This window comes from Hordeum vulgare, chromosome 3H (assembly GCF_904849725.1).
Source record: "Hordeum vulgare subsp. vulgare chromosome 3H, MorexV3_pseudomolecules_assembly, whole genome shotgun sequence".
Taxonomy (NCBI): domain Eukaryota; kingdom Viridiplantae; phylum Streptophyta; class Magnoliopsida; order Poales; family Poaceae; genus Hordeum; species Hordeum vulgare.
The window spans coordinates 610232154-610241527 of NC_058520.1; the positions used below are offsets into that span (position 1 = coordinate 610232154).

Genomic DNA, 9374 nt, shown 5'->3' on the forward strand with positions numbered 1-9374 from the left:
ACGCAATCCACAGTCTTTGGTCCAAGCTTACTCTTCTTGGGGATCGGTACATTGACTTTCGCCAAGCAACCCCAAGTACGTAAGTACGAGAGTGTCGTCCTTCTCTTCGACCACTCCTCGTAGGGAGTGACCTCATTATCTTTTGTAGGAACTTTATTCAGGACATGACACGCGGTCAATATAGCCTCCCCCCACCATGCCTTGGATAAACCCGATGTATCTAACATGGCGTTAACCAAATCAGTTAGAGTATGGTTTTTCTGCTCGGCAACCCCGTTTGACTGGGGTGAATAGGGAGGCGTCCTCTCATGAATAATGCCGTGTTCCGCACAAAATGAATCAAATTCGTTTGAGAATTACTCTCCACCACGATCAGACCGAACTCGTTTAGTTTTCTTTTCAAGTTGATTCTCAACTTCTGCCTTATAGATTTTAAAGTAGTGTAGAGCCTCATCTTTAGTATTTAACAGATACACATAGCAAAATCTAGTGGAATCATCTATCAATGTCATGAAGTATTTCTTTCCACCTTTAGTCAACACACCATTCATCTCACAAAGATCAGAATGTATGAGTTCTAATGGTGCCAAGTGTCTCTCCTCTGCAGCCTTGTGAGGCTTGCGAGGTTGCTTTGCTTGCACACACGAGTGGCACTTAGAACCTTTGGCTAAAGTGAAAGTTGGGATTAAATTCAGTTTTGCTAGCAGCGACATAACACCGAAACTTATGTGACAAAGACGTGAATGCCAAACTTCAGATTCATTAACACTCGAATGAATATTGTTCACGACTTCATTACCAAAATCTGCTAGAGAAAGGCGGAACAGACCTCCGCATTCATAACCTTTTCCAACGAAAAGTCCATATTTCGTAACTACTACTTTATTAGACTCGAACACCAACTTAAAACCTTCTCTACACAGAAGGGAGCTACTAACGAGATTCTTCTTGATGGCGGGGACATGCTGCACGTTCTTCAGCTGCACGATCCTTCCCGAAGTAAACTTCAGACCGACCGTGCCAACACCAAGAACAGAAGCACTCGCGCCATTCCCCATCAATACGGACCCGCGACCGGTGGCCTGATAAGAAGAGAACAATGATAAGTCAGCACACACATGAATATTTGCACCCGTGTCCACCCACCAATCGGTGGACTGACAAACTGTAAATACAGTAAGTAAATTACCGTACCCAGATGCACCACTTTCATTGTTGCCCACAATCATGTTTGCAGACTTGGAGTCCTGCGCCGGCTTCTTGTACTTGTTTGGGCATTTGTTCGCCCAATGTTCCTCTGAACCACAAGTATAGCAGCCATCTCCCTTCTTATTCTTCTTGAAGGGCTTCTTCCCCTTCTTCTTGAAGTCGGTATTCTGTTGGACAGAGTTCTTTCCCTTGGGCTTGTGAGAATTGAAGTTCCTCTGATGTACCATATTGGCAGCAGAAGAGCTTTCCACCGCTTTTCCATTGGAGTCCTTTGCTCTCGAGTTCTGCTCAACACTCATATGGCCGATGATGTCCTCTACTGAGAACTCACGCCTCTGATGTTTCAGAGTAGTAGCAAAGTTCCTCCAGGAATTAGGGAGCTTAGCAATTATACAGCCCGCGACAAACTTGCCCGGCAAATTGCACTTAAGAACCTCAAGTTCCTTAGCTATGCATATTATCTCATGAGCTTGTTCCAATACAGAACGGTTGTCAACCATATTGTAATCGTGGAACTGCTCCATAACATACATCTCACTCCCAGCATCGGTGGCCCCGAATTTAGATTCGAGCGCCTCCCGCAAGTCCTTGGCAACATGCATATGTAAATATGCATCAACCAGACATTAGGTTTTTGGATTGTTGAGTAAATAAGCAATTTTCCGAGTATATTAATCCACGAAATAATAACTAGCATGGCATTGACTAGACTAATGGTTTCGGAGGCCTGCTCTCCCGTCGACCATATACGCGATAAACGGGACGGAGTCGCCGGCGGCAGCAGCAGTTCAAGGCACCTTCTCTTCTCACTCTCCAATAGCATGTGGAAGAGAGACCCTTATAAAGGGGTCCAAACTCTCCTCCACTAGCGGGGTGGGACTAAACTCCCACCACCTTGTCATGCCACCACCTACATGGGCCCTTGGAGATTTTTCTGAAATTCTCTAATGGGCCTAAAGCCCACCTCCAAATTTCAACAAGAAGTAACAAAGGAGAAGTGGACAAGAGGTGAAATGTGGCGCTCAAAAGAGAAGGACTACCCAGGGAGGCTCAAAGGAAAAGAGAAGACGATCATTAGTAGCTGATAGATAAGAGAAATAAGAGATGCGAGTTCTTCAACTGTGCCAAGAAGGGTCACCTTGTTGGAGACTATAGGAGTCCAAGAAGCGCTCAAAAAGAAGCATGGCTACTGCATGGTATGTCACAATGGAGAAGTGTCCAATTTATGAACAGTGGGATGCCAAGGTGACAATATGCATGGAAGTTTGTGAAGTTTACTTTGTGAAAGATCCGAGGGAGAGGGGACATCAACCAACATGTGGCATTAGTCCAGAAGATATGGAATAATAAGAAGAATAGGGCACAAGACATGGCTTTCTTCATGGAGGCGAGAAACCAAGATCATGTTAGTGACTATTCTTTACCTGGAGAGATGGTTGATAGCCATCATCTTATTTTAGTTTCACTTATGGGTTAAAAATTATCACTTGAAGCATGGTGCTAACAAGTGAATGGGAATGAGTAGGTTTTGTTTAGCGCATGCTCCTGAAGCCAAACTTACTCCCTTGTTTGCGTGAGATCTAGATTTGGTGGAGGAAAGGGTCCCTTGTATCATTTGCTAACGCCTCAAAACCGAGAATATACTTGTCACATCTACTTCTACTACCAACATAAAAGACACAACTTGCAACAGATCTAGAGACTCTTAACCATCATGCTTTGATCGACCTAGAGAAATTATTCAAGCCATAACCTTTTTAAGCCCACTTTATTCTTTCATTCCAATAATTTCATATTAATTACGTTTGCTTTTGAAGGAAAAGTACATTTACAACAATATTTTAGGACCACAAAAATATTCTATGTATTGTGCGCTGTAGCCACGAACACATTGGAAGATCACAATAGCCACTCGGACTCCGATGAGTTCATTTAAAGAAGACCGGGTTTTTTCAAAACAAAAAAAATCTGAAAATATGCGTCCAAAAATTTATGTTGCTAAGAAATTGTAAATACATACTCCTCCGCCCGGTGAAGAGTGTACGTTTGGCTTTAAAATTTATCCACATAAGAGTGTACTTTTATCTTTCCAATGCACTTTAAAGTAGGAAGAAATGCTTCTCTTTCATCACACGGTAATCAAGACCAATAATATTATACACATAATCTTCTTAATTTTTACATGCACTTAGCTCATTGGGGGTTGGATAATTAAAGAGGAGACAGATGGTGGCTTGCACCTTTCCAATACATTTTTTACTCCATTTCATAATTTGTTCTAAAATATCTATATGTACACTTTTCACCGGACGGAGGGAGTACTACACATCTATTTGTAAAGATATGTTTTGATTTAAAAAATAACTATAGAGCCATCAGCTGGGAGTCAAAATGACACAGTTAAGAACACACCCCCTTTCTTTGAACTCACTGATAGTAATGGCTATTTTCTCCATAATTTTGTTACACAACAAGGACTTGAGTGAAAACAAATGAAGACCTAATGGATAAAAATGCACTCTAAAAAGATGAACATGTCTCACAAAAAAATTATGTGTACGGCGGATCTAGAGGGTCCTAAACATCAAACCGTATCCATCAAAACAGCCTATTGCTCTAATAATGTTGCACATCACACTATGAAGTCTCTGATTGGTTTTCAATTATTTGAATGCCTATCATTATCCATATATTCCACCATTTCACAATTCCTCGCAAAATAAATAAATTTGTAATTAATATCATCATTCGGAAAGATGCCCTGAAGAAAAATATGTGTACACACTTAATAGTTTTAGAGGTTGACAATGGCAACAATGTGAAAAGTAAGTCGATTTTGGCATGTGAATTATCAATTTTTGCATGGATAGGTTCGAATTACTAGGGCACTCATAGCAACACTTTTTTGTTGTTGACAAAATATTTAGTATATGTAACAAGGTATAGCTGCAATTGCAATGTCCATTCCCCTCAATAAACAGATAAATTGGAATGCACATTTATATAGTGTTCTGTTTATCTTATAACACTAAGTCCTTATATTTAAATAATCACTAAGACAGTTTGGCCGAGTGGTCTAAGGCGCCAGATTTAGGCTCTGGTCCGAAAGGGCGTGGGTTCAAATCCCACAGCTGTCAATTTTTCCTTTTGAGATATAACCTTTTTTTTCAATTATTTCGTATAAACTAGTTTTATTTTTAAAGCAACATTCTTTATTTACAAAAATATTCTAGGTGCACTCTAGACTAGAAAACTTCAATTACAATGGCTCCATTCTCCCTTATTTGACCATGGAGGAAGGATTTCAATGAAAACAAACATGTGAGAAATTAAAATAAACCCATTAGAAACACATTTCTTCAAATTAACTTCGAAAGAGACTTTTAAAATCCTCTTCGGACCAGCCTAAGCAACTGTCATGATTTGTGTGCCTCTGTTCACCTAGGAAAGCCAATCTAAATATATTCAATATTTTTTGCAGTCAAAAAACAGTTATATAGGTGCGGGAAAGGTAGGTGGTCAACTCATTACTTGGGAAACTCTGCTGATGAATGTTACACGTGCTCAGTGTAAGGTGCTCCATTTAGATTTTCAGCAACACAGATAGCCATGTTTTATAGATTATTGCACAAAGCAAATGTATTCACTGAAACAAAAACTAGAAATGATGAATTTATTTCCTGAAAAGCATGATAATTGGTCCACTACTGGTGTTACTTTTTGTCAGAAAGCATTCATTTAAGTGAAGCATTATCTTTACATCTTTTACAGTGAAACTTTGGGTTTCTCACTCATACTTATTGAAATTGCTACGATAGACTCTCTACATTTATGGGTCATCACCTTAAAAGTAAGCGGGAGGGCTACATGCCAGATGTCAGGGTGGGACCGGGTAGGGGCACGGGCCCATGGCCGGATTGCTCAGGCCGACCTTTGGTGGCTCAAGGTACCCCTTGTAAGGACACCGTTAGTAGCCCTCGAGCCACAAATACATATAGTAGTGGTGGCGCTGGATACGTTCGGGAAGCCACTAATAATGATGTCGCAAAACTATTCACTGATTACATGCATGATGATATGGATGGTTGTGTGATGGATATATGTGTGATTGCTATATAATTGCATTGTGTTGCTCGGGAATTGTCTCGCGCTATGTTTCTTTTTGAAGGGAATGTCTAGAGAGTTGCCAATGTTTTGGTGAAACATTGATTTATTTTTGTTTCATCATATTTTTAACACTTAATATGTCCCATTTTAGGCTGCTAGATCTATCGAAATATTCAATGTGGATCAAAGTTTCAAATACTTAGGAATTTCGCCAATATGATACAAAAGGGTGTTGGATTCTAATGGCACCACTATTTTTAACGGTGACATCATATTGGTGGCGTCGGGATGTCGCAAGGCCTTTTTTGCAACACCGCCAGCAATGCCTTTTTTGCAATGCCATAGCTAGACCTTTTTTGCATTGCCATAGCCAGGCTTTCCTGTAGTAGTGTCAAGTGAACCGCAACTGCGACAAAGGAGCTCTCCCATTGATGACGTGTCCGGACTACCGGGATGCATGCTCCCACAGGTGTTCGGAGAGACTCTACTATCTCCAAAACTAACCCGGCAAGATCCCGACAAATCTCCATATCATCACTTCGATTTTATGATATATCCCCAGTCAGATCACTAGTCAGCCTGTTCCGAGAGAGGAACGCATATCACCAAACTTGTACTTGCAATTAACCCTTATCCTCGAACTCGTTAGAGATATTAACTCTAAGAATCTGTCTAAATTTTTTTCTAAACGAATTTGTCAAAGTGATGAAGTCCTCGTGTTTACTCATACCTGTTCTGCCTACAACAAATCCATCCCAAGAAATCCTCACAGATTCGGGGGATAATGATGAGGTCACCCACTAAAGGCTAGGCTTACAAACGTTTGAGGAATCATATTCTATTGGAGTCTTAACGCATAGTACCCGTCTGACTGTCACGCCCTTCAAAATAAATCATCCGAGCAATACCAATTCACTTGAACGAGTAAGTACATCTGGTCAACTGGACGGTAGTTTCCATTTTTTTTAGAAAGAAGTTTACAGTTGCTCATGCATATAAACTATTCAAAGATGTGAAGCAAAACGGGCATGAGAAGCATTTAAAGCATCACGGCCTTTATCATGACTCACTTTAGGCATGTGACAATGCATTGTTTCTTAACACGGTATCGTAGGAGCATTAAAAATTTAAGAACCTACTTGTCCAACGCATTGTCTATTAGAGATTGTATCTAAATTTAATGATATGGTACTCGTGCATGTATATGATTGGAAAATTAGCTATTTTTGCCTATGATGATTCATTAAATAGTGTGATACATGGACAAATTACTTATGAAACCGTGCTAAGAAATCCCATTGGCATAGGCCTTACTAGCTTTACTACGTCGGTTACTTTTTATGATGGAGCTACTAGTTAATGAATCATCTTAATACCCATGTAACAAAAAAAATATGAAAGGGCACGGTGCAATCTATATAAGCCATCCTCCTTCACCGTGACAAGGAACACTCTCATTCTCTCTCTCATTTTTTCCCTTTCTCTTCCCCTCATACAGTGTAATCTCATATCCACACATAGAGAAAGAACATCTCCATGAGCACAAGCCACATGGCTTGTTAATTACTCTTCCGTGAGGCCTGGTAAAATTCCTCAGTGTCACCCGTTTGCACCTTGATAGATGATGCTCCCTTCTCCTACCTATCTTCTATTATTAGAATCATCCCCACGATACTCATCACAATGACCAACACCAACGGGGGAGCATACTACCGCCGACCACCACCACACTGGAGTGGGCCCTTCTTTAGCCCGTTGACCCAGGGCCCGACATGGGCGAAACTGAAGGACGAAAGGCAGAACATCACCACCGCCGTGCATCCATCGCTAAATCAGGAGCACACAACCGTCAGATCGGTGCCATGCCTCCCGACCAGAGCAGTTTGCCCGCCTTCAATACACCCACCGTCGCCCCGCCACCTTGCATCCGCTCCACCATCGAAAGCTAGCGGTCGTCCTGCCACGCGCCATGGCGAGGCCCACGCCCACGCGAAGTTAGGACGTCCGACGCTCCCAGCCAATCCGGTGAGAGCGATGACAAACCTAGGCGGTGCCCTCCGGCGACGACAAGGGAGAAGAGGGAATGTGGTGTGACCGAGCTTGGTGGCGCTAGGAGTCTTCCCCCTGATTTTCAGGGGGTGGGCTCCTCCCTCCCCTAAACACCAATCCTAATCCTCCACCTTGATTTTTATGTAAACATGCGTAATTAGTCTAGTAAGTTTAGCATTGCCCCGTCTTCAGGTGTTAACCACAGAGAAGTGTAATAGGATATATTTCAAATCGTAACCATCAAAACAGCTCAAGTCAAGTGACTCGCGTTTCCCTGATGACTTAGTTATCAATTTACTTGGAGGGCGATCGTTATCCATCAGTTCCATCGTTACTCTGCAAGATGCTCTCATCGTTCGGAAAGCTGTGTTAAATAGAGTGCTAATCGTGATTATATACTATAAGAGAGAACGTGGATACTTAATCACCAAGACAGTTTGGCCGAGTGGTCTAAGGCGCCAGATTTAGGCTCTGGTCCGAAAGGGCGTGGGTTCAAATCCCACAGCTGTCATACTTTTTATTTTTTTTATTTTTTTTCTTCTCTTTTCAGGTGTTTTTTTTGTCATTTTGCAAGTCCATGGATGTAGGCGTGGAACAATATTTTGTAAAACTCCACTAAATCATGCTTAGAGATAGGCTCATGGAAAATTTTCAAGACACCCATAATTTTTAATTTTATTAGTACTTAGGCCTTGTTTGGAACCACTCAAATTATATAATCTAGTTTTTATAATCTATTCTGTCTCCAAACAGGACATATTATGGTGTAGATTATAAAAACTAGATGGACAGATTATTAAAAACTCACAATCTACTCTACCCCAGCTAAAATCAGATTATGAACTGCAAATGACCCATTACCCTTGTAAAGTTGAAGATACTTACATTCCTGCCACCTCAACACCCTCCTCTTTTAAAAAAAACCAAAAGGAGAGACATGTCATTATGCAATGTAAAACCTGAATTACAGTTTATATAATCTGGCCTCCAAACATGTCCACCTAGATTATTTTTATAAACCAGATTATATAATCTATCTTCATAATCCAGATTATCATAATCTATTATGGTTCCAAACAGGACCTTAGTTAATTAAGGGAAAACACTAAACTAGTGTTTTTATGAATTATTAGTACTAATTAATACTTATCATTTTCCCAACTATTTAGCACCCTTTCCTTTTCCTGTTTTTGTAAATCCATGAAGCAGCCTCTCATAAAATAACGTTTTTCTGTTTTTCATCTATATTTATATCTATACCTATATCTATACATGCTAACCTGCTAATAAAGGAAGGTACTCGTTTTATCAATCAAAAATTTAAACGGATGTACATATCTTCAAACTTTTGGTCCATTTACCATATAAAATAATTTCCCTCCTGTGCTTTCGCTCTCTTTTCGTTATGATTGTTGCCATCCTATTTTCTCTCATACCTCTCTGAGGTAGTACTCTCGCATGCTTTCACTCCCTCTTTGCTATGATTGTCGCAGTCCTTCACCCCCAGCTCCCACCTTTTTTTGTTGTCCACCATCTCATGGACCAGATCGAGATGTTCAAAGTTTCGCAGAAGGCGAAGACGAAGGATTGAGAGGTGGTGGCCGCCCGCAAGATCAACTCAGCAACACACAACAACACACACCACCACAAACAAAGGAGCATCGACCTAGCAGCTGTGGAGACCCATCAGGTGCCACTGGCGATGTACTCTCTGGTCTGGGCGGAGTAGCTGTAGATGTCATACTATATATGACGCCGTCAAGCAACTCGATCGACAGTAGTCCCCAACCACCTCCGTCTGCATTTGCCATGGAGCGTGTACCTCAACACGCCCATCCATAGTTAGGGAGTTGTCATAACTATGGTCGGGACGTCACCAGATGTTGCTTTCCTGGAGTCGCAAAAATGGCGATTTGAAGCACAATCTGTCGCCATGGAGAAGAAGGCGAAGGTCGAACGAGGAGATCCAACCTCGACCACGTCGAAGCCGAAAGCAACATCACAAGATC

General features: G+C 41.3%; 2 non-coding genes across 2 annotated transcripts; both read left to right on the forward strand.

Annotated features, from left to right (window-relative positions):
• The first annotated feature begins 4266 nt into the window (after positions 1 to 4266).
• On the forward strand, positions 4267 to 4346 carry TRNAL-UAG. The gene has a single exon. It is a non-coding gene; the product is annotated as a tRNA-Leu (tRNA).
• Positions 4347 to 7796: 3450 nt separating this feature from the next.
• Positions 7797 to 7876, forward strand: TRNAL-UAG. The gene has a single exon. It is a non-coding gene; the product is annotated as a tRNA-Leu (tRNA).
• The last annotated feature ends 1498 nt before the right edge of the window (positions 7877 to 9374 follow it).